We start from the raw sequence: 24,915 nt of genomic DNA, 5'->3' as shown, positions 1-24,915 counted from the left end.
TTAATTTCATCTAAAAACACCCTCACAGCAGCACCCAAAATAGTGTTTGACCAAATATCTGGGTACCCCATGGCCCAATCAAGTTAAAACACAAGATTAGCCATAATAGGAGATCAAAAACAAGCAAGTTGAAAATAAAGAAGATGTTTTATGACTGTTAGGCTCAGAGGAAATAAACTCAGCAATTTTAATCTTACGGTGGTATGAGAGAAAATGGATGGGGAAGGGAAGTGACCAATTTTAGGCATGTATTTAAGTTACAGTAGTGTCCCAAACTTTAAATACTTCAGTATTCAAATGCCATCTTGTGGCTGATTACTTACATCAGGTCTTATTTATTTGGTGCCATGCACATAACATCTGTTAAAATGTTTTTTTGGAGTCAGTGGAGTTTCCTTCTTAAGGCCCCAGGGTTTTATGTCCTTATTTCACTCATATTAGTCGTAGCAATTCTGTGCCTGATGGATTCAGGATGCTAGCAGCCATGCCAGCCTCACTCAAGGTTCAGATGCCTTCTTTGATTGTAATGGATTTAATTCAAGCCCGCCATAAAATAAAATATTGATAGTCAGTGTACATAAGGATACCATAAGAGAAATATTTACACATTTAAACTAACATACAGAATCACTTTACAACCCCTATGTTTAGTACAAAAATAACATCATTATATAGAATAAACAGGACTGAATCATTTTCCAAATTCTGGGCCTCCATAAATAGTAGTATGCATTCTTGGCTCAATGTTATAATATTTGTTGGTAACTTTATGCCATCTAATAAAAGACATATTATTAAAAGGCTTTGGGCATGACCCATAACTCATAATATATCTTGAATACATATCATCATTATTGAGTGTGGCAAATCTTTACATTCTTTTCACAGTCCCTCCCTTCCCCTTTTTACACCTGCACTGTTCAGAAGGCCCACTGACATCATGAGACTTATTTTCTGGCTTTCTCTTTTTTTAAGAAAAAGTTTATTTGATAATAAAATCACACTAAAGAATATTTACGACATATGTAAAAGATACAGCTACAATAATATAAATAACGATTTATGTTAGTTTTCTAGTGCACATGTAGCACATTACCACAAACTTAGCTGCTTAAAACAACATCCATTTATTAGCTCACAGTTTTGTAGATCAAAAGTTCAGCATGCTGGGGGGCAGGGATTCTTCTCAAGGTATCACAAGGTGGACATCAAGGTGTCACAAGGTGGACATCAAGGTGTCAGCTGGGCTGAATTCTCATCAGAGGCTCTGGGGAAGAATCAGCTTTCAGATTCACTCTTGTTGACAGAATGCGGTTCTTTGCAGTTTAGGATTTAAGTCCTCATTTCCTTGATGTGTGGTCCCCTCCAACTTCAAGCCAGCAACCGCACATCAAGTCCATCTTATGCTTTACATCTCTGACTTCCTAGTCTGCAACTAGCTGGAGAAAATGCTCTGCTTTTAAAGACTTCATGTAATTGGGTTTGGCCCACCCAGATAATCTCATTTTTATTAACTCAAACACAATTGATTAGTAGCCTTAATTACATTTGCAAAATCCCTTCTGCAATATTCCATGATATAATCACAGACATAACACTAGGGGGCAGAAATCACTGGGGCAATCTTAGAATTCTTCTTACCACACTTTGAATCCAACACCCAGGGAAAAAGATGGAAACATAATTAAAATTATAAAACCTTTAGAAGAAAGCATAGAAGAAAATGTATGTGGCGTTAGGTTAGACAAAGATTTCTTCAATAAGATATCAAAAAGCACAATCCATATTAGTGTAGACTGAGCTTCATCAAAATTTAAAACTTCTGCTCTTCAAAATACACTATTGAGAGCATAAAGATGGGTGTTAACAGGTGACACGAAATAAGAAAAAAAGAGTATAAAAAGTCTACAGACTTGCAAATCATATCTGATAAAGGACTTATACCTAAAATACATAAAGAACTGTCAAACTTCAAAAATAAAATATCTCAATGAAAAAAACTAATAAGATTTCAACAGACATTTCACCAAAGAAGATAAGCTGATGGCAAATAGCCACGTGAAAAGATGTTTACTATCATTGGTTATTAGGGAAATGCAAACTAAAACTACAATGGGATACCATCACTCACCTACTAAAATGGCTGAATTTAAAAGGTGAATGGGTAAAGAAACTTTGCTATGTTCACACAATGGAATACCACTCACCAATAAAAAGGAATTGCCTACTGACACATACAACAATAATTATTTTGTTAAAGCTCAAAATAACTATTCTGAGTGCAAGAAGCCAGACCAAAGAAGTATATATTATTTCATTTATATAAAATTCCGGACAATGCAAACTAATCTGTAGGAACAAGAAGCATGGCAGTGGTTGCCTGGGGTGATAGAGAGGATCAGAAGGGAGGGATTAGAATGGAGCAGGAAAAACCTTTTGGGGATTGTGGCTATGTTCATTATCTCAATAGTAATGATGGTTTCATGAGTGTATACATATGTTAAAACTGATGAAATTGTTCACTTTACGTATGTGCACAATTATACCTGAATAAATCCATTGAAAATACAATAAAAAACAATTTACTCTGAATTTTATGAATTAAAAAATAAATGGAGCAAATTATTCACCGCTTTCTTGAGCACATGCAAATAGATACACATCACAGAGGACATCTGTGTTTGTTTTTCTAATGAATCTCAGGTGAACACAACTGAATAAATTGAAAGCTTTGGTTTATGGTACACTGTCTTCATTGGTTCATGCATAATTCTGTTTAATTTATGTCATTTGCTTGCATATATATTTATTATAATACTGTAAACAGTCATGAGTGCCTAGCCAATTGGAGAGCCATAACTCTGATCATCACATCACTTCATTTCATTTCCCAGCCTTCAAGCCCTGCTCCCAAATGACCAATCACCCTGAATTTTCTATTTAGCATTCTGTTAACTTCTTAGGATATTTTTATCCAATGACTAAGATAGTTTTGTATGTCCTATGAACTTAAAAAGTATTTCATTCTCATAACAATATTGTTCACGATAACCAAGAGGTGAAGGCAACACAAACGTCCATCAACAGAAGAATGGATTTTTAATGCAATATAATACTATACAGCCTTTCAAAAGAATGGGGCCAGGCGCAGTGGCTCACACCTATAATCCTAGCACTTTGGGAGGCTGATCACTTGAGCTCAGGAGTTCAAGACCAGCCTGGGCAACATGGCGAAACCCCATCTCTACTAAAAATAAAAATAAAAGAAGGGTATTCTAACACATGTTACAGCATGAATAAACCTTGAGAACACTATGCTAAGTGAAATAAGCCACTCCAAAAAGACAAATACTATATGATTCTATTTATGTAAGGTATCTAAACTCAAATTCAATGAAACAGAATAAAACAGTTACCAGGGACTAAAGGGTAAAGGAAAAGTGGAGGCTGTTGTTTAACAGGTACAGAGTTTCAGACTGGCAACGTGAGGATGTTCTCAAGAGCTGTTTCACAACAATGGACTATATTTACTACTGAATTGGATACTTAATACTAGTTGAGATAGAATACAAAGCAGAACATGCATGAAGAAAAAAAATAATTAAGATAGTACATTTTTTGTTACATGATTTTTACCATAATAAAAAACAAATAAGCAAGCAAAGCAAAAAAAGTATCATACTAAATGTAGTCTTTTTTCACTGAACATTTCTAAATTATTATTCACATTATTGTATGTGGCTATAGTTAATTTATTTTCACAGCTGTAAAATATGAATTTTCCCTTTTCCACTTTCTTTGATTTATTTTGATGGTTTATTTTACCTGACTCATTAACTTTCAGCATTTTTTTTTAAATGTATGCATTCAGCCTGGCACAATGGCTCACACTTGTAATCCTGTAATCAGTACTTAGGGAAACAAAGTCTGTCAAACACGTTTTTCCTTTTGTCTCTTGTTTGGTACATTAGGAGTCTTTGCGATCTGAAGTCTTTCCTATTTCTTTAATTCTGGAGGAAGTTCTGCATTGTATCTTTAAATATTTTCTTTTCTCCATCATCATTTTTCTGTAAAAGTCAGCACCTCTACTTCTATTCTCCATCTCTCTTAACTTTTCTTTTGTATTTTCTATTTCTTTGTCTTCTCTTATTTTCTTCTTGGGATTGTTTTTCCATCTGTTCTAGCTCATCAGCTGGGTCTTCACCTGTATCCATTCTGCTATTTATACCATCTTCTATGTTTCTTATTTTAATTATCTAATTTTTCATACCTAATATTTGTCCTAGGTTCCTTTTATGTTTTTGTGTTTCTGTTCCACATTGAAAATTTCCCTTTCTCCTCTGATGTAGTTTAGATATTTGTCCTCTCCAAATCTTAAGTTGAAATGTGATTCCAAATATTGTCCAGTATGTCCATGTTTTGTCCATTGTGTCTTTTAATATATATAGTAAGTTTATTTAAATATTTTCATCCATGTATTCTAATACTTCCAGGGATCTTTGGTTTGTTGTTTTTCTTTCAAGATAATTAAGTTCCATAAATATTTCATTATTTTGGCTAATGAAATCATTCTCTCCCAGGGATATCATATAGGGTATACTGAGAAAGGGCTCACACGCCTGCAGAAGCCCACACTTAGATCTATCATTCCAAATGACTGCAAGGAGTGAACAGGCATGAGCCTTAGGGTAGAAAGTCTCAGGCATCATAAAACCAAAATTAATCATCCTCCTGTGTCACTAAGCAACACCTTCAGATCAAGACTTGCATGTTAGAATCACTTGGCAAGCTCTGAAAACGATGATGCTGAGGTCAACAGCCCAGGTCAGTTACATCAGAATCTCTGGGGGTGGGAGCCGGTAAGAATGATGGCAGTGTAACAGTGGGAAGTGGGAGAGTGTGGCTTCCAGGGCTACACAGTCTCCAGATTTTTCCCCAACTCCTCACCTGATAGGTGTGTGTACCACCTTTGGGTCTTTGTCACTGGTTTCTGCAGGAAGCAGTTATCAATAATAATTACACGGCAAAGAATGATTGGCAAGAGCTGAATTTTTCAAACTTTTCTTTAAATCTCTTTATAGCAGCACCAGACACCCTCTGCCTCAGACCCCAGCCACTACGCACCCATCCACAAACCATAACCACCATCTCATTTCAAAACTTTCTTCCATTTCCACAGGAATTTCTCTTTTATGGATGTTGTTTGTATTCTCTAGCATTTATGTTTTTCTCTATATGATTTTTCCAGTGAATTTTTGAGAAAGGAGCCTACCCAAATCAGGAGGAACTATCTCTCATCTATTTTAAAGTCACAAGTTTACATTCCCAATAAACAAATATTTTTGAAACCTCCAAGCATTTATATTAAATAATTAGCTCCCGATGAGTCCACATCTATGCACATGTAATTAACAATTTCCCTTTCAGAAGGCGTGCTTCCATTTTGGAAAAGGAAAAGGTTTGCTTCATAGTCAAAATACCTGTAATTAAAACAAAATTTAAACTGACCAATATCTCTCATTCTTGACATCTGTAAGAAATTTTTTACTCTCATCAAGTATATTTCTATCCTACTCTGGGTCCCAGTATCTCTCATCATCATCCTTTTTGATAGAAGTGAAAAGAGGATGTCTTTGCCATTGATATGCTTCATTCTTCACCATTGTCCCAAATCCCACGAGGTTTTAAAAATAGCATAGGTCTTAGAAATTTACTCTATATAGTCCTTATCTTTCTCTAGTCAACTTAGAATGTTTAGCATGTGGGAAAATTTCCCTTTTCTCTCTAATAGAATTCAGATATTAATAATATTGCTGTTTTTCCCCTCCAAATCTTATGTTGAAATGTGATCCCAAATATTGGAGGTGGGGCTTAGTGGGAGGTCATGAGGGCAGATCCCTCATGAATGACTTGGTGCCCTCCCCACAGTCGTAAGTTCACGTGAGATATGGTTGTTAAAGGTTCTGGAACCTCTTGCACCCTCTGTCTTGCCTCCTCTCGCATGGTGTGCCACACCTGGCTCCTCTTGCCTTCCATCATGACTGTAAGCGTCCTGAGGCCCGCCTTAGAAACTGATACAGGCACCACGCTTCTTTCGCAGCCTGCAGAACCGTGAGCCAAATAAGCCTATTTTCCTTATAAAATTACCCAGTCTCTGCTATCTCTTTATAGCAGTGCAAAGTGGACTCATATGTCCTTTATAAAACTAATTGCCTCTAAAATCTCCTGCTCCTTTGAAATCATGCATGGGTTGACTAAAAAGCCATATGCTATTCTCTTCCAGACATTTGTAGTCTATGCTTCTATGCTGCAGAAGAAATTACTACAAACCTGGGAGCTTGAATCAGCACACAATTATTACCTCAGAGTTTCTGCAGGTCACACATCTGGCCACGGCATAGCTCGGTCCTCCTCAGAAGGTCTTACAAGGCTACATTCAAGGTGTTGGCCAGGACTGGCTCTCAACTGAGGCTCAGCTAGGGAAGGATTTGCTTCCCAGTTCCTTTTGGCAGCAATGAGTTCCATGTGGCTTTAGGAGTTCTGGCAGCTTGCTCCTTCACAACCAGCAAGGGAGAGAGAACGTCAGTGGAGCCAGTCAGCTAGCAATACACAGTCATATAACATCACATAATCATGGAAATGACGTGCCATTCCATTTGCCATATTCTGTTGTTTAGGAGCAAGTCATGGGTCTGGTATGCACCTAAGAAGAAACAATTACACAAAGGCCTGAATACCAAGAGGAAGGGGTCGTGCGACCACCTTAAAGTTTATCTGCCACACCACTACTACGTCAATCTCATAAAATTTCATCTCCCCCAAGCCAATGGACCTGCCTCCCGGACCTCCTGATGTTTGGTAGAAGATGGCTCTCAGCAGGCTAGAAACATCTGCGGATTTTCATTCAATAACTGACAAGGAGCGACTGCTTTCTACTTTAATTATAATTCGCCACAAATTAAATGTCCAGGGATTATTAGGATTTAAGTTCGGATGCATGCAATGGAGACATGAAATAAACTGACTTACACCAAACCGAGTTTAATTCCTTTCTTGCAGAAGAGTCCAGAGTTAAGCCGTTCAAGGGGCTCTATTTCTCAGAGTTACCAAGGACCATGGCTGTTTCTATCTTGTTCTGCTATCCATACAGCATTGTCCTCATGACGTGGTCCAAGACGGCTTGCTGTCAGGTTCATATTTTAGTAAGATACAGGAAGGGAGGAAGGCACATACTGGAAATTGTGTGCACTACTTCCCCTTGAATCTTTTTTGACAAAAATCACTTATGCAGAAGTACCTACCAAGGGAGACTAAACCACTAAACCATGTAGACTTTATTCTGAGTAGTCATGTCTTTGGCCAAAAGATCAGAGATTCTCTCACCAAGGGAAAATAAATCAGGAGAAATAGAAACCAGAAGACAACCAGGATTAGTGAACTCCACGAAAGTGATTATTTTTTATTTTATTTATTTATTTATTTATTTATTTATTTATTTTGTACAGATGGGGTCTCACTGTTGCCAGGTTGGTCTTGAATTCCTGGCCTCAAGTAATCTTCCTGCCTTGGCCTCCCAAAGTGCTGGGATTCCAGGCAGCAGCCACCACATTCTGCTTGATGTGAATCTTTTTTTTTTTTTTTTGAGACGGAGTTTTGCTCTTATTGCCCAGGCTGGCGCGCAATGGCACAATCTCGCCTCACTGCAACCTCTACCTCCCAGGTTCAAGCGATTCTCTTACTTCAAACTCCCAAGTAGCTGGGATTACAGGCATGGGCCACCATGCCCAGCTAATTTTGTATTTTCAGTAGAGACAGAGTTTCACCATGTTGGCCAGGCTGGTCTCAAACTCCTGACGTCACATAATCTGCAGGCCTCTCCTCCCATAGTGCTGGGATTATAGAAGTGAGCCACCGTGCCTGGCCCTAATGTGAATCTTAACTCCACTTAGGAATCATTTTTCTCCCAGTTTTCCCCTCAGTTAGCTAAAAGAAATCCTTTTATTGAAATATCCCCAGACCTACTACATGGTCCAATCAAATTGTGCTCCCTAAAATGAAGTATTTTAATAACAAAATAAAATATTTTATTTTAAAATAAAAATTTTAAAGGCATTCATTTATTGGACAAGAGGGTCAAAGGAAAAAGCAAACTGTGTGCCACGGTGCTGATCGCAGTTTAATATTTCGGGTTTTCCCACACCCTTTTGGCTTCAGAATTAGGACCTGCCCTTCCCACGTCTCTCCCCTCCATTGCGCTTTAATTGGAAATAGGGATTTACTTCTCTTTGGTTATTCTGTGACCTACAGAGAATAGGACTGGGACCTGTTTTGAGAAGCAAAATAAAATAATATTATGAATTGAAATGCTTTTGTGGTCCACTTAGCAGTGATTGGGCAAGAATTTCATCTTAATTTTTTTGTAGTGCTTATCATTTGAGTGCATTTTGGACACACGTTACATTTGCCTGGTTCTCCAGGTGACATAATGACAAATTCCTGAACGCTTGATTCTTGGTTTCTCTATGCACCTGCAGAGGAGCCCTAAAGTCATATGAATATAGATGTGTAACATAACAAAGGTATTGAGATATAACCCTAAAAGTTGATAGTGGTTTGCTGTGAGTAGAAGGATGGGGCAGAACTGGAATAAGTGGAGAAGGTCTCATGTGGAAGGCTAAATAATGCCCCCCACAAGAATGTCCACATTCCAATTCCCAGAGCCTGTGAATATATTATCTTATATGGCAAAAGTGACTTTATAGGTATGATTAAGCTAAGGATCTTGAGCTGGGGAGACTCTTCGAGTGGGCCCTAAATGTAATCACAAGGATCCTCATAAGAGGTAGGCAGAGGGAGATTTTACATGGAAGATAAAGTGAGGTGGTGACACTGAGATCAGAGGTAGGAGAGGTGATGTGATGTGGTGTGACTACAAGCCAAGGAATGACGATATCCCCCAAAAGATGAAAAAGATAAGGAAATGGATTCTCCCCAAAGCCCCCAGTGAGTGCTGCCCGACTGACTTTGATTTTGGCCCAGGGACATCCATTAAAGACTAATGGTCTTCAGACTTGTAAAAGAATGAATCCAAGTTGCTTTAAGCCACCAAGTTTATGGTAATTTATACAGTGACTAAAGAAGCCACCAGATAATAAAAAAATGGTAGAAAAGAAGCATTTTTTTCCTTCTATCACTGCCTCTTATAGACTTTAGCTTCTCCATGATCTCCATCAACAGGGAACTAATATAGTTTAACTTTTTACCTTGATCCCTCCTAAATGTTTGAGTTTTTTTATAATAAGTATATATGATTTTTATAATTAAAAAGTAATAAAGAGGAAAAATGATAATTTCTCATCATTAAAATGAATTTTTTACCTTGCGAATTTTTTAAACATGTGTATTACATGTCCAAAAATAATTTTAAAATGACCTGAAAGATGCATATTTACATTGTTGTCTCTTGATCATTCCATAGTCTGAATTGTACAGGGGGATGTGAGTATCATGGGGGCCAACCAGCCCTGGAATTTTGCCTTTGGCAACTTTATGTCTGTTTTTGATGTTATTGTATGTTTTTCACTTGTTTGGTTTCCTGTAGTGATGTTCCTGGTGCCATTACAGCATGCTAGTGGTGTATGATGGTCTACTAAGAAGAGAGGACTATGATTTCAGTTGTTTCTCTGTATTAACCAGCCACCAAGAATTTCAATGACTTTTTAAAACCAGGGCCAGGCATGGTGGCTCATGCCTATAATTCCAGCACTTTGGGAGGCTGAGGCAGGAGGATCAGTTGAGGCCAGGAGTTTAAGACCAGCCTGGGTAACGTAGCAAGACCTTGTCTCTTTAAAAATGTTTTAAATTAGCTGGGCCTGGGGGTGCATGCCTGTAGTCCTAGATACTCAGGAGGCCGAGGTGGGACGATTGCTTGAGCCCAGGAGTTCCAGGTTGCATGAGCTATGATTGTGCCACTACACTCCGGCGTAAGCAATAGAGCAAGACCTTGTTCATAAAAAATAAAAATAATGAAAAGTTTCAGAGTAAAAAAGATAAAGAAGATTGTAGTGAACGTAGGCTTTCATTTGATAAGGGTATTCACGGCTTTCCTCCTAGTTTTCCCCTTTGCTGCTGCTAGTTCAAAGGTCTAGAAACAGCCCCAAGTAAATCTCATCTAGTTTCTTTCCTGGTCTATTTCTTATCTTATACAACTCAGCCCCTGAAGACTGGGGACATGCCCTAGTACTAAAGAGCCCATGCTTCGAAGAAGTCACCAGCTCATAGAAAAATGGTAGAAAAGAAGCATTTGTTTTTCCTTCTACTGCTGCCTCTTATACACTTTAGCTTCTCCATGATCTCCAGCAGGAAGACAGGACCGCAGTATGTGAGACTCCCCAGTGATCCATGGATGCTTCCAGATGCATCCTTTGCAGTGTTGCTCCCCTCCCTCATCGCCAGAATGTCTTTTTCTTACTTCCAAAAATACTGCCCTGCTTTCTTAGAAAAGGAAAAGACCCATGACTCTCCCATCTTCCTTCACTTCTTCCAGACTGTAACGTATGCAGCAGGAATTCTGTCACATTTGTACAGTACAGTTGGCATTGTTCCCAATTTAAAGACTTATCTAATTTTGTTCCCCAGATAGTATTTATTTGATCTTTCTTTTGAGGGCATTTTGGGGTGACAAACCAGGAATCAGTAATATATAAGCTTACTCTTATACTTTCATATTCCTTAGTTATCTAAACTCTCTAACTTTTCTTAAATGAGTCTATATTATTTGTGTAATTTTAAAATAAATTTTACTTAAATGTACTTAAAAATAAATATTATTAAATTTCATTTAATAGTACTTTCCAATCAATGAATTCCTACAGTAAATATTTGAACTTATAAAATAATCCAGATGATTTTAGCTAAGCTCTAATTATCAGTTTAAATAGAGCCTCCTTTGTTCCTTTTACTGTTAATTATGATGACTATATCAGCTAAGCAGAATGCACCTCTGCTCAGGAAAATTTAGGTGAAAACGATAAAATTAATACGTTTTTAATTCTACCCTGAGGTATTCTCCTTGAGTCTTTTCAATCCAGACTATTATAAACAGGAAAAACATCAGCATTTAGATTAACAGCTGGATTTTGTTTAAAATATTTTCTTAATTATAATCTATTTAATTTTTTGCAGTCTAAGGGATTTTTGATGTTATTGTTATTGGAAAAAATCTCTTACTTGTGTTTCTTATATGACAATCTTGTGTTTCTGGAATACAGAGATGAAAAATATGGTGGCAATTGCTCTGAAAAGTTTGTCTTCTTACTTGGCTCTTTCAAATTTTGCACCCAAGCAATAATTCGCTTTAGGGGTCAGACCTGAAAAACATATCAAATCTCACCAAATCATGTAGAAATAGAAGTTCCCAAAACTGGAAGAAACCTAATGAACCTTGGGGAAATGTCACAAAAAGCAAGTAAATATGCTTGGGTGTTTACTTCCTCCTGAAACTTAGAAAGACTTTTAGCAGCATAAAAGTTACATGAACTCAGGATTCTGGTTTTTCTCACTTTTCTCCATTTTGGGAGACTGGAGACAAAGTGCAGTTAGACCCAGCAGAGCAATAACTCTCGGGGAGCCAAGGTGGAGCTTCAGCATTTCAACAGAGACCGATTTTGGTTTTAGCACAATGCCACACATTTAGCACCTGATTGCTCCTGAAGGACCCGAGAGACCCCCCAAATACTGTGAGTGCCCAAACTGCAGAAGAGGGAAGGGGAGACCCGCCTCTCCCAAACACACATCCCCACGTGGAAAAGGGTCTAGTCTGTGGGAGAAGTTCCCAACCTACTTGGAGCTGAGTCAATTTAGAGAGCCGAGCAAAATACAGGTGCAGAGGAAGCAGCAGGAAAGGCCCTGGGAGCTCACTGAGTCCTCAAGCAGGCCATTCCTGCCTGGCACCACAGGGACCCTTCGGGAGGGTGGTCAGAGGTGCAGGGGAAAATGCCACAGTGAAAAGGAAGTCTCCAGCTGAACTTTGTAACAATTTGAACCGGACAAGAAGCCTCCTGGCCAGAACTCGGGGGAGGGTACGAATCCAGTGTGCAGACTCCACAGGTGCGAGAAGAACCAAAGCCCTGTTCTTTTGCAGCTTGGAGGTGGGTAGCTGGGGGCAAGTTCTCAAGCCTGGCTCACCCACTGCCTGGAAACGGACTCCGGGCTGTTGGGGGTGCACAGTGGGAGTGAGACTGGCCCTTCAGATTGCACGGGAGCTGGGTGAGGCCTGTGACTGCTGGCTTTCCCCACTTCCCTGACAACCTCCATGACTCAGCAGAGGCAGCCATAATCCTCCTAGGTACGCAACTAGGAGTGACCTGGAAACTTCACTCCCATTCCCCACAGCAGCCACAGCAAGACCTGCCCAAGAAGAGTCTGAACTCAGACACACCTGACCCTGCCCCCACCTGATGGGCCTTCCCTATCCACCCTGGTAGCTGAAGACAATGGGCATAAGCTCTTGGGAGCTCTAGGGCCCCACCCACCGCCAGTTCCTCTCCATACTACTACAGTTGATGCTCTCTGGAAAGCACCACCTCCTGGCAGGAGGCCAACCAACACAAAAATAGAACATTAAACCACCAAAGCTAAGAATCCTCACAGAGTCCATTTCACTCCCCTGCCACCTCCACTGGAACAGGTGGTGGTATCCACGGCCGAGAGACCCATACAGTTCACATCACAGGACTCTGTGCAGACAACCCCCAGTACCAGCCTGGAACTGGAGAGACTTGCTGGGTGGCTAGACCCAGAAGAGAGATAACAATCACTGCAGTTCAGCTCACAGGAAGCCACATCCCTAAGAAAAGGGGAAGAGTAGTACATCAAGGGAACACCCAGTGGGACAAAAGAATCTGAATACAGCCTTCAGCCCTGGACCTTCCCTCTGACAGAACCTATCCAAATGAGAAGGTACCAGAAAACCAACCCTGGTAATATGACAAAACAAGGCTCTTTAACAGCCCCCACAAAATATCACACTAGCTCACCAGCAATGGATCCAAACCAAGAAGAAATCCCTGATTTACCTGAAAAAGAATTCAAGAGGTTAGTTATTAAGCTAATCAGGTAGGCATCAGAGAAAGGCAAAACCCAATGCAAGGAAATCCAAAAAATGATACAAGAAGTGAAGGGAGAAACATTCAAGGAAATAGATAGCATGAAGAAAAAACAATCAAAACTTCAGGAAACACCAGACACACTTACAGAAATGCAAAATGCCCTGGAAAGCCTCAGCAATAGAATTGAACAAGTAGAAGAAGAAATTCAGAGCTCAAAGAAAAAGTCTTCAAATTGACCCAATCCAACAAAGATAAAGAAAGAAGAATAAGAAAATATGAACGAAGCCTCCAGGAAGTCTGGGATCATGTTAAACAACCAAACCTAAGAATAATCAGTGTTCTGAGGAAGAAGAGAAATCTAAAAGCTTGGAAAACATGTCTGGGGGAATAATTGAGGAAAACTTCCCTGGCTTCGCTAGAGATCTAGACATCCAAATACAAGAAGCACAAAGAACACCTGGGAAATTCATTGCAAGAAGATCATCGCCTAGACACATTGTCATCAGGTTTTCTTAGTTAAGATGAAGGAGAGACTCTTAAGAGCTATGAGACAAAAGCACCATGTAACCTATAAAGGAAAACCTATCAGATTAACAGCAGATTTATCAGCGGAAACCCTACAAGCTAGAAGGGATTTGGGCTCTATCTTCAGTCTCCTCAAACAAAACAATTATCAGCCAAGAATTAACTAAGCATCATATATGAAGGAAAGATTCAGTCTTTTTCAGACATCCAAATGCTGAGAAAATTCGCCACTATCAAGCCACCACTACAAGAACTGCTGAAAGCAGCTCTAAATCTTGAAACAAATCCTTGAAACACATCAAAACAGAAACTCTTTAAAGCATAAATCACACAGGGCCAATAAAACAAAAATATCATTTAAAAAGCAAAAAACAAAAACAAAACAACAACAAAAAACACGAAGGTACACAGGCAACAAATATCATGATGAATGCAATGTTACCTCACATCTCAATACTAACATTGAATGTAAATGTCCTAAATGCTCCACTTGGAAGATACAGAACTGCAGAATGGATAGGAACTCACAAACCAACTATCTGCAGCCTTTAGGAGACTCACCTAACACACGAGGACTCACATAAACTTAAAGTAAAGGGGTGGGAAAAGGCATTTTATGCAAACAGACCCCAAAAGCAAGCAGGGGTAGCTATTCTTATATCAGACAAAACAAAATTTAAAGCAACAGCAGTTAAAGGAGACAAAGAGGGACATTATATAATGGTAAAAGGCCTTGTCCAATAGGAAAATATCTCAATCCTAAACATATATGCACCTAACACTGGAGCTCCCAAATTTATAAAACAATTACTAATAGACCTAAGAAATGAGATAGCAACACAATAATAGTGAGGGACTTCAATACTCCACTGACAGTACTAGACAGGTCATCAAGACAGAAAGTCAACAAAGAAACAGTGGATTTAAACTATAGCTTGGAACAAATGGACTTAACAGAGATATACAGAACATTTCATCCAACAACCACAGAATACACGTTCTATTCAACAGTGCATGGAACTTTCTCCAAGATAGACCATATGATAGGCCATAAAACGAACTTCAGTAAATTTTTTAAAAATGAAATTATATCAAGCACTCTTTCAACCCACAGTGGAATACAACTGGAAATCAACTCCAAAAGGAAGATTTAAAACCATGCAAATACATGAAAATTAAATAACCTGCTCCTGAATGAGCATTGGGTCAAAAATGAAATCAAGATGGAAATCAAAAAAATTATTTGAACTAAACGACAATAATGACATAACCTATCGAAACTTCTGGGATACAGCAAAGGCAGTGCTAACAGGAAAGTCGTTGCCCTAAATGCTTACATCAGAAAGACTGAAAGAGGTGGCGGGCACCTGTAATCCCAGTTACTCAGGAGGCTGAGGCAGGAGAATCATTTGAACCTGGGATATGGACGTTGCTGGGAGCCGAGATTGTGCCACTGCACTCCAGTCTGGGTGACGGCGAGACTCTGTCTCAAAACAAAACAAAACAAAACAAACAAACGAAAAAGATTGAAAGATCACAAACTGACATTCTGAGGTCACTTCTCAAGAAACTAGAGAAACAGGAACAAACCAAACCCAAACCCAGCAGAAGAAAGGAAATAACCAAGATCAGAGCAGAACTAAATGAAATTGAAACGAAAAAAATACAAAAGATAAATGAAACAAAACACTGCTTCTTTGAAAAGATAAATAAAACGGATAGACCGTTAATGAGATTAACCAAGAAAAGAAGAGAGAAAATCCAAATAACCTCATAAGAAACGAAATGGAAGATATTACAACTGGCACCACTGAAATACAAAAGATCATTCGAAACTACTATGAACACCTTTACACACATAAACTAGAAAACCTACAAGAGATAGATAAATACCTGGAAAAAATACAACCCTCCTATCTTAAATCAGGAAGAATTAGACACGCTGAACAGACCAATAACAACCAGTGTGATTGAAATGGTAACTTTAAAATTACCAACAAAAGAGTCCAGGACCAGCTGGAATCACAGTAGAATTCTACCAGACATTCAAAGAAGAATTGGTACCAATCCTTTTGACACTATTCCACAAGATAGAGAAAGAAGGAACCCTCCCTAATTCATTCCATGAAGCCAGCATCACCCTAATACCAAAATCAGGAAAGGACATAACAAAAAAAGAAAACTACAGACCAATCTCCCTGATGAACACAGACGCTAAAATCCTTAACAAAATATTAGCTAACTGAATCCAACAACATATCAAACAGACAATCCACCATAATCAAGTGAGTTTCACACCAGGGATGCAGGGATGGTTTAACATATGCAAGCCAATAAATGTGATACACCACATAAACAGAATTAAAAACAAAAATCACATGATCATCTCAATAGACGCAGAAAAAGCATTAGAAAAAAATCTAGTATCCCTTTATGATAAAACTCTCAGCAAAATCAGCATACAAAGGACAGACCTCAATGTAATAAAAGCCATCTATGACAAACCCACAGACAACATAATACTGAATGGGGAAATGTTGAAAGCATTCCCTCTGAGAACTGGAACAAGACAAGGATGTCCACTCTCACCACTCCTCTTCAACATGGTACTGGAAGTCCTAGCCAGAGCAATCGGGCAAGACAAAGAAATAAAGGGCATCCAAATTGCTAAAGAGGAAATCAAACTGTCACTCTTTGCTGATGATATGATCATTTACCTCAAAAACCCTAAAGACTCCTCTGGAACACTCCTAGAACTGATAAAAGAATTCAGCAAAGTTTCCAGATACAAGATTAATGTACACAAATCAGTAGCTCTTCTATATACCAACCAGTGACCAAGTGGAGAATCAAATCAAGGATTCAACCCCTTTTACAATAACTGCAAAAAAAAAAAAAAAAAAAAAAAAAAGGACTTAGGAATATACCTAACCAAGGAGGCAAAAGACCTCTACAAGGAAAACTACAAAACACTGCTGAAAGAAATCACAGAAGACACAAACAAATGGAAACACATCCCCTGCTCATGGGTGAATAGAATCAATATTGTGAAAATGACCATACTGCCAAAAGCAATCTACAAATTCAGTGCAATCCCCATCAAAATACCATCATCATTCTTTACAGAGTTAGAAAAAACAATTCTAAAATTCATATGGAACCCAAAAAGAACCCGCATAGCCAAAGCAAGACTAAGCAAAAAGAACAAACCTGAGAGGCATCACACTACCTGATTTCAAACTATGCTATAAGGCCATAGTCACCAAAACAACATGGTCCTGGTATAAAAATAGGCACATAGACCAAGGGAACAGAATAGAGAACCCAGAAATAAACCCAAATAGTAACAGCCAACTGATTTTCAACAAAGCAAACAAAAACATAAAGTGAGTAAAGAACACCTTTTTCAACAAACGGTGCTGGGATAATTGGTTAGCCACATGTAGGAGAATGAAACCAGATCCTCATCTCTCAAGTTATACAAAAATCAACTCAAGCTGGATTAAAGACTTAAATCTAAGACCTAAAACTATAAAAATTCTAGAAGATAACATTGAAGAAACCCTTCTAGACATTGGCTAAGGCAAGGATTCCATGACCAAGAACCCAAAAGGAAATGCAATAAAAACAAATATAAATAGTTGGGACTTAATTAAACTAAAGAGCTTTTGCACGGCAAAAGGAACAGTCAGCAGAGTAAACAGACAACCCACAGAGTGGGAGAAAATCTTCACAATCTATACATCTGACAAAGGGCTAATATCCAGAATCTACAACGAACTCAAAATATCAGTAAGAAAAAAACAAATAATCCCATCAAAAAGTGGGCTAAGGACATTGACGATTCTCAAAAGAAGATAGATAAATGGCCAAGAAACACTTGAAAAAAGGAAACATGGAAAAAATGCTCAACATTACTAATGATCAGGGAAACGCAAATCAAAACCACAATGCAATACCACCTTACTCCTGCAAGAATGGCCATAATCAAAAAATCAAAAAACAGTAGATGTTGGCATGGATGCAGTGATGAAAGAACACTTCTAAACTGCTGGTGGGAATGTAAACTAGAACAACCACTATGGAAAACAGTGTGGAGATTCCTTAAAGAACTAAAAGTAGAACTACCATTTGATCTGGCAATCCAACTACTGAGTATCTAACTGGAAGAAAGTAGGTCATTACATGACAAAGATACTTGCACACACATGTTTATAGCAGCACAATTCACAATTGTGAAATCATGGAACCACCTCAAATACCCATCAATCAATGAGTGGGTAAAGCAACTGTGGTGTATATATATGTGTACACACACACACACACACACACACACACACACACACACACAATGGAACACTACTCAACCATTAAAAGGAATGAATTAATGACATTTGCAGTGACCTGGATGAGACTGGACAATATTATTCCAAGTGAAGTAACTCAGGAATGGAAAACCAAACATCATATGTTCTCACTGATATGTGAGAGCTAAACTATGAGGATGCAAAGGCATAAGAATGATGCAATGAACTTTGGGGACTTGGGGAGACGGAAGAGGGGGGTGAGGGATAAAAGACTACAAATAGGGTACAGTGTACACTGCTCTGGTGATGGGTGCACCAAAATCTCACAAGTCACCACTACAGAACTTATTCATGTAATCAAATACCACTTGTACCCCAATAACCTATTAAAAAAAAAATAGCCACCCACTTCCAAAAAAAAGAAATTTTAACCCCAAACTTATTATCTAGTTATTTAATTGACAAAAAAAGGTAAGTATACAGAAGATATCTGAATGACATTATTAATCATCTTTACCTAAATTGATATTTAGAGAACACAGCCTCTAGTACATGGATGTTCACTAAAATAGATTATACATGCTGGGACATAAAACAAAGTTCAATAAATTTCAAAATATTGAAGTCTTACACAACATACTCTCTTACTAAAACAGAATTAAATTAGAAATTAATAACAAAAATATATCTAAAATTTCTCCAAGTACTTGGGAATTAATATACATCTGCATAATTTGTTTTCAGGTGGGTCAAAGATGAATGGCTCCCTTCTTCCTCTGTCTTGCAGTCATAAAGAATTTTCTTTTAATGAGACAATCACTGTTGGTCAATTTCACAAATGCATTTTGAAATATACATATATGTACATATATGTATATGTACTTTGTTATACAAATGCCAGCACACACTATACTGCAGCCCACTTCCTTCAATGAACAAATCACTTGAAAGTCTTTTTATGATTAGTATATTTAGAGATGCCTCATTTGTTATAATGTATAGCTGAACCATATTTTATATAACCAATTACCTATTGAAGATCATTTAGGTCATTTTCAATGTTTTGCTACTATCTACTGGTCAAATGGCTGGGACGAAAAGATGTATTTATTTCAAAATCTGATTGAAAATTCTAAATCATCTTCTCTAAAATTGCACCAATTTGTACTACAAGCAACATATGCAAGCACATAGAGCTCTGTTTAACAATATGTATACTCCTGGAAGAGCATCACAGTAAGGAGTCTTAAGATCTTATTAGGAGCAGGGTGATGAACTGGGTGGACATGAGCAATCAGCCCACAAATTAGACTTTCTAGCATCGGACACCACTACCCATTCAGCCTGTGCAAAAGGACCCAAATGCAGTTCTCTGGTGTGTGATAACACTGGGATTTGGGAACACATGGGCCTCTCAGCTCGAGATTCTTATCTCCAGATGTGGCACCAACCCTGCTTCTGCCATTTAGTTTGGGAATAAACTCTGCAGTTCTTCCTGCAAACCCAGGATAATCAACCCCTTAGCACGGTAATTATACGTACATATCTACTTTTATTAATGTACCCATTTAGCTTGCGCAGAAAATCCTTAATTCCATTCAGCCTTCATCACAGATGGGGTGAAAAGAACAGGACCTGTTGTCTTGCTCTTGTTTTTGAAATACTATACTCCTCTCTACAGGAATATTCTGTTGACAAAAGTGTGATATTAATATATAAAATTATAATCCTTATATATACAAATCCTTGGTATAAAAACACTGCTCAGTTTGATCCCAAAGGAGATGTGCACATGTGTGTGTGCATGTATGTAATTGTCTCATTAAACTCTCCTCTATCTTGAATAACTTTTTGTCTCCTCGACCTATTAGTTTAAGATGGAAGGCTGTCCTTTACTACTGAAAGCAATCCTAGTGTACTCAGTAGTCAGTTATTTTTGAAAGGTACATTAGGATACCATGTAATTGCCTTTCAAGCCTCCAATAGTCTCGAAAGTAAATGTGCTCTTGAAAAATAAGAAATTGGCATTTCTTTGCAGTTAAATCATTGATATTACTGATTTCCTATGCTTTATCCCTTATAATGTACAATGCATTCATGTTTTATATATTTTATATATATAAAACACATATATCTAATAACCTAAAACATCTCTCTCTCTCATATATATATATATATATATATATATATATATATATATATATATATGCTAGGTAACAGGAATGCATATATATAGGTGTGTATGTGTGTGTGTGTGTGTGTGTGTGTGTATATATATCTGAAATACTCTCAGGTTAAGAATCCATGAGCAATCTAAATTTTCCTGACATGTGCAAATACAATAAAATTGTTGAAGATACAATATGGAATATAAAGTCATGATAAAAAGAGTAAGGCTGGGCATGGTGGCTCACACCTGTAATCCCAGCACTTTGGGAGGCCGAGGGAGGTGGATAACCTGAGGTCAGGAGTTTGAGACCAGCCTGAGCAACATGGTGAAACCTGATCTCTACTTAAAAAAAAAAATACAAAATTAGCCAGGCATGGTAGCACAAGCCTATAACCCCAGCTACTTGGGAGGCTGAGGCAGGAGAATCGCCTGCACCTGGGAGGTGGAGGTTGCAGTGAACAAAGATCACGCCATTGCACTCCAGCCTGGGCAATGAGAGCGAAACTCCATCTTACAAAAAAAGAAAAGAAAAGAAAATAGTAGGTACCTTCAAGAACATCTTATAATTATTCACAGGCATTTCTTGGTTAAAAATTATGTTTTTCTTAGTTGCTTCTTTAGTTAAGTCCATATAGAACTCTGGAAAGGAAAATAATTCAGTTCCTGCAAAAAAAATTAAAAGTTCTCCTGAAGGCATCTGCCAATAACCTCACCTTTTTGCTATAATGGCCATATAATGATCAGGGGAAAAGAGACAAAACTTAGGGTCTTCTCGTGATGGAGATTCTAAATGACATTTCCAGAGTTGGGTCCCTACATAAAAGGATGAGTTAGGAAAAATCCCACACTGTAGAGGCAGACAGCAAGGAAACTTGCCTGTCTTAAATTTGACACTAAGCAAAGAATGAAAAAAGTATTTTAAAATTAACCACTAGCTGGGGATCAGGCACGGAGGCTCACGCCTGTAATCCCAGCACTTTGGGAGGCCGAGGGGCAAGGATTACATGAGGCCAGGAGTTCACACCCAGCCTGGGCAACATGGTGAAACCTTGTCTCTACTAAAAATATGAAAATACAAAAATTGGCCAGGCATGCAGGCACACGCCTGTAATCCCAGCTACTCGGGAAGCTGAGGCAGAAGAATCACTTGAACCCGGGAGGTGGAGGTTATAGTGAGTGGAGATCATCGCTGACCTCAAGTGATCCGCCTGCCTCGGCCTCCCAAAGCCTGGGAGACAGAGTGAGACTCTGTATCAAAAAAAAAGAAAAGAAAAGAAAATTAACCACTAACTGGTAGTCATGTCAGTTATGACTAAATACAAGCTCCCTAAATGACCCAAAAAATCTAGAGCCAACAACTAATATTAAGGTGTAATCCTAGTAGTGTTCTATAATATACTTCAAGTGGAATAAATACAAATTCATATTTAGAGGCATTATAATGAGTCTGTGGAAGACAAAGAGAAGATGTTAAATGCAGCCAGAAAGAAAACAACATCAAAGGGACAATTGGACTGAAAGCTGCCTTCTCAGCAGTGACAATTAGATGGCAGAATACTGTACAATCATATCTTCATATATCATTCCATACAACAGAAAACATGTGTCATACCCTAAAAAAACCTATTAAGAATAAATGTGAAATCAAGACTTTTTCTGGACAAAAATTAAACCAAGAGTTACCCTCAACAGATCCTCACTAAAAGATCTTCTAAAGAAATAATTTAGACTAATTCCAAAGGAAAAGTTTGACATATGAGAAAGAATGTAGAACAAAGAAATTGTTTAGATGGGTATCTAACACTGATTCTATAAAACGATAATAATGTCGGTTTCAGGGGCCAACCCTCCTCAACACACACATACATGACAAATATGAAAATAGTGGACTAAAATAGCATGGAATTTAAGAAGGCTATGATGTGAGAAGTAAATTCTTTAGGGTTTTTGCTATCATCGTTCATTGTATACCCTAAATAGTACAGGTATGGAAATGATTTTGTATTTTATTATAAACATGATAGAAGGTCATTGAGAATTTTGACTTAGAGTTAAAACCTTTTTTTCTTAAGAGATACAGCCTCACTCTGTCACCCAGGCTGGAGTGCAGTGGTACAATAGTAGCTCACTGCAGCCTGAAACTCCTGAGCTCAAACGATCCTCCCGTCTTGGCCTCAGGGCTGGAATTGCAGGTATGAGCTACCTGGTCTGGCCTTAGAGTAAAATTATCACAGACTACCCGTATTATCAAAGAATAATGAATACATGGCAGGGATTAGGGCAAAAGAAGAGACAGCAAGCCAGTCAGAAGGTTATTCCAGCAAAGTAAGGGTGATTTAGGCTGGGGTGGCCGTAAAAAGAAGTGATATAATTTGGGTTATCATCCTCAGAATGCATTTGTTTATTTTATATATGTGTGTGTATATATAAATATGTATATATATATATTTTTTTTTTTTTTTTGAGACAAAGTCTTACTCTGTCACTCAGGCTGGAATGCAATGGCGCAATCTCGGCTGACTGCAACCTCCACTTCCTGGGTTCAAGCGATTCTCCTGTCTCAGCCTCCCGAGTAGCCGGGATTACAGGCATGTGCCACCACACCCGGCTAAGTTTTTGAATTTTTATTAGAGACTGGATTTTACCATGTTGGCCAGGTGGGTCTCAAACTCCTGGATGTATATACTTTTGGGGTACATGTGATCATTTAATACATTCCTATAATTTGTAAGATCAAATCAGTGTAATTGAGATATCTGTCTCCTTAAACATTTTTCTTTAAGCTAGAAACATTTGAATTATTCTTTCCTAGCTATTTTGAAATATACAATTGATTGTTGTAAACTAGTCACCCTATGGTTCTATCAAACACGGAGTCTTATTTCTTCTATCAAACTGTATATTTGTATCCATTAATCAACCTCTCCTAAATCCCCCAACCCCAGAAGATGTGTTTGTTGATTCGATGAACAAATCAAGAGAAAGACAAGATGGTTACAAGATTTGGGGCCTGAATGACCGGAGAAAAGAAGGTGTTACTTCCTGAGAGGTTGATCCCTGAGCAAAGAGCTATTTGCAAGGAAAATCAAGAATTCTGTTTGCATATGTTACATTTTAGATTTACCAGACAGGCCCTTGAAGGTGTGATGTAGAGGTACAAGAGGATACAAGAAGGGTACAAGAGGGTACAAGAAGGGTACAAGAGTCTGGAGTTCAAGGTAAGAGGGCAAGACTGGAGATAGTAAATTGAATTAAAATCAGAGTGGGAGATTTTAGCACACTTCCATCTTAAACTGATTAGTCAAGTAGACAAAAAGTTATGCTTGATAGAGGAGATTCTAATGAGACAATGAAATGCACACAGACACATATACATGCACACAAACCATAGCCATATAATATATTGCGCCCACTGGGACATATTTGAGGTAAAAGGAGACATAATTATTACGATGAGGCAGCAGGTATAAACTGGAACAAAGAGTTGCAATGCGCACATCCCACGTCTTATGCCACATTCCTACAACAATGTTAAAAATTAATAATAAAAATAAATATAACTTTCCCCTCCAAAAAAACTAACAGCACAAGTTTGAAAACTAAAAGTCAAAGTGACAAATAACTGATCATTGTAAGATAAACTCACAATAGCAATTTTGAAATTTTGGAATTAAGTGCCAGGGAATATATAGCACATTAAAACCTATGAAAATGTTCTAAGGTTTTATTTATGATAACATTTTTTGCCTGAAGAATTAGTCATTTAATTCAAAGGGCTAGGAGGCTGGGCACAGTGACTCACGCCTATAATCTAAGCACTTTGGGAGGCCGGGGCAGGAGTATAGCTTGAGGCCAGGAGTTCAAGACCAGACTGGGAAATATAGGGGGACTCCATCTTTACAAAAAAAAAAAAAATTAAAAATCAGCTGGGCATGGTGGTGCACACCTGTGGTCCTAGCTACTTGGGAGGCTGGAGCTGAAGGATCAATTGAGCCCAGGAATTCCAGGCTGCAGTGAGCTATAATTGCACCACTGCACTCCAGCCTGGGACAACACCCTTCCTCTAAAAAAGGGGGAGGAGGGGTTAGAAAAAGATTAATGGAGTAAATCTTTTTTAAAAAGTTGAAAGTGAAAACCTTTGCAGAAATTAACAAACTAGAAAGTAAATACACACACAAACAAAAACAAGAAAAGCAATAACTAGATTCTTTGCAGCTTTTTAAAAAAATAGCAAACACTGGAAACAATTTCAGTACCTATCAGTAAGAGAATAGATAAATAAAATATGGCATGTTACTACAATGAAACAGAATGATACCATTAATTCATTTAATTCAATTTATTCATTAAACTAAAGCTTCATGTATCCTTATGAATAAATCTCAAAAGCAATGTTAAGTAACAAAATCAAGTTGCAAAATGATAGGTGCAGTATAACACCATTTATGTAAAGCTTCAAGCACACCAAACAATAATGTTTACTTTTTCTTTTTTTTTTTTCCTCGACGGATTCTCTCTCTTACCCAGGCTGGAATGCAGTGGCACAATCTTGGCTCACTGCAACCTCCCCTTCCAGGGTTCAAGTGATTCTCCTGCCTCAGCCACCCGAGGAGCTGGGATTACAGGCACCCATCATCATGCCTGGCTAGCTTTTGTATTTTTAGTAGAGATGGGATTTCACCATGTTAGTCAGGCTGGTCTCGAACTCCTGACCTCAGGTGATCCACCCACCTTGGCCTCCCAAAGTGCTGGGATTACAGGCGTGAGCCACCACACCTGGCCAATAACGTTTACTTTTATGACT

At 38.2% G+C, this 24,915-nt stretch overlaps 1 long non-coding RNA gene across 1 annotated transcript; it reads right to left on the bottom strand.

Moving 5' to 3' along the window:
* Nucleotides 1-331: 331 nt before the first annotated feature.
* Nucleotides 332-8,315, bottom strand: LOC135965041 (uncharacterized). Its single transcript, XR_010577883.1, has 2 exons — nt 6,362-8,315; nt 332-1,267 (listed from the first exon to the last, which is right to left on the bottom strand). It is a non-coding gene; the product is annotated as an uncharacterized lncRNA (long non-coding RNA).
* Nucleotides 8,316-24,915: the final 16,600 nt, after the last annotated feature.

This window comes from Macaca fascicularis, chromosome 9 (assembly GCF_037993035.2).
Source record: "Macaca fascicularis isolate 582-1 chromosome 9, T2T-MFA8v1.1".
Classification (NCBI taxonomy): Eukaryota; Metazoa; Chordata; class Mammalia; order Primates; family Cercopithecidae; genus Macaca; species Macaca fascicularis.
The sequence above is the reverse complement of the archived record's forward strand: the minus strand, read 5'-3'. Positions and strand labels throughout refer to the sequence as shown.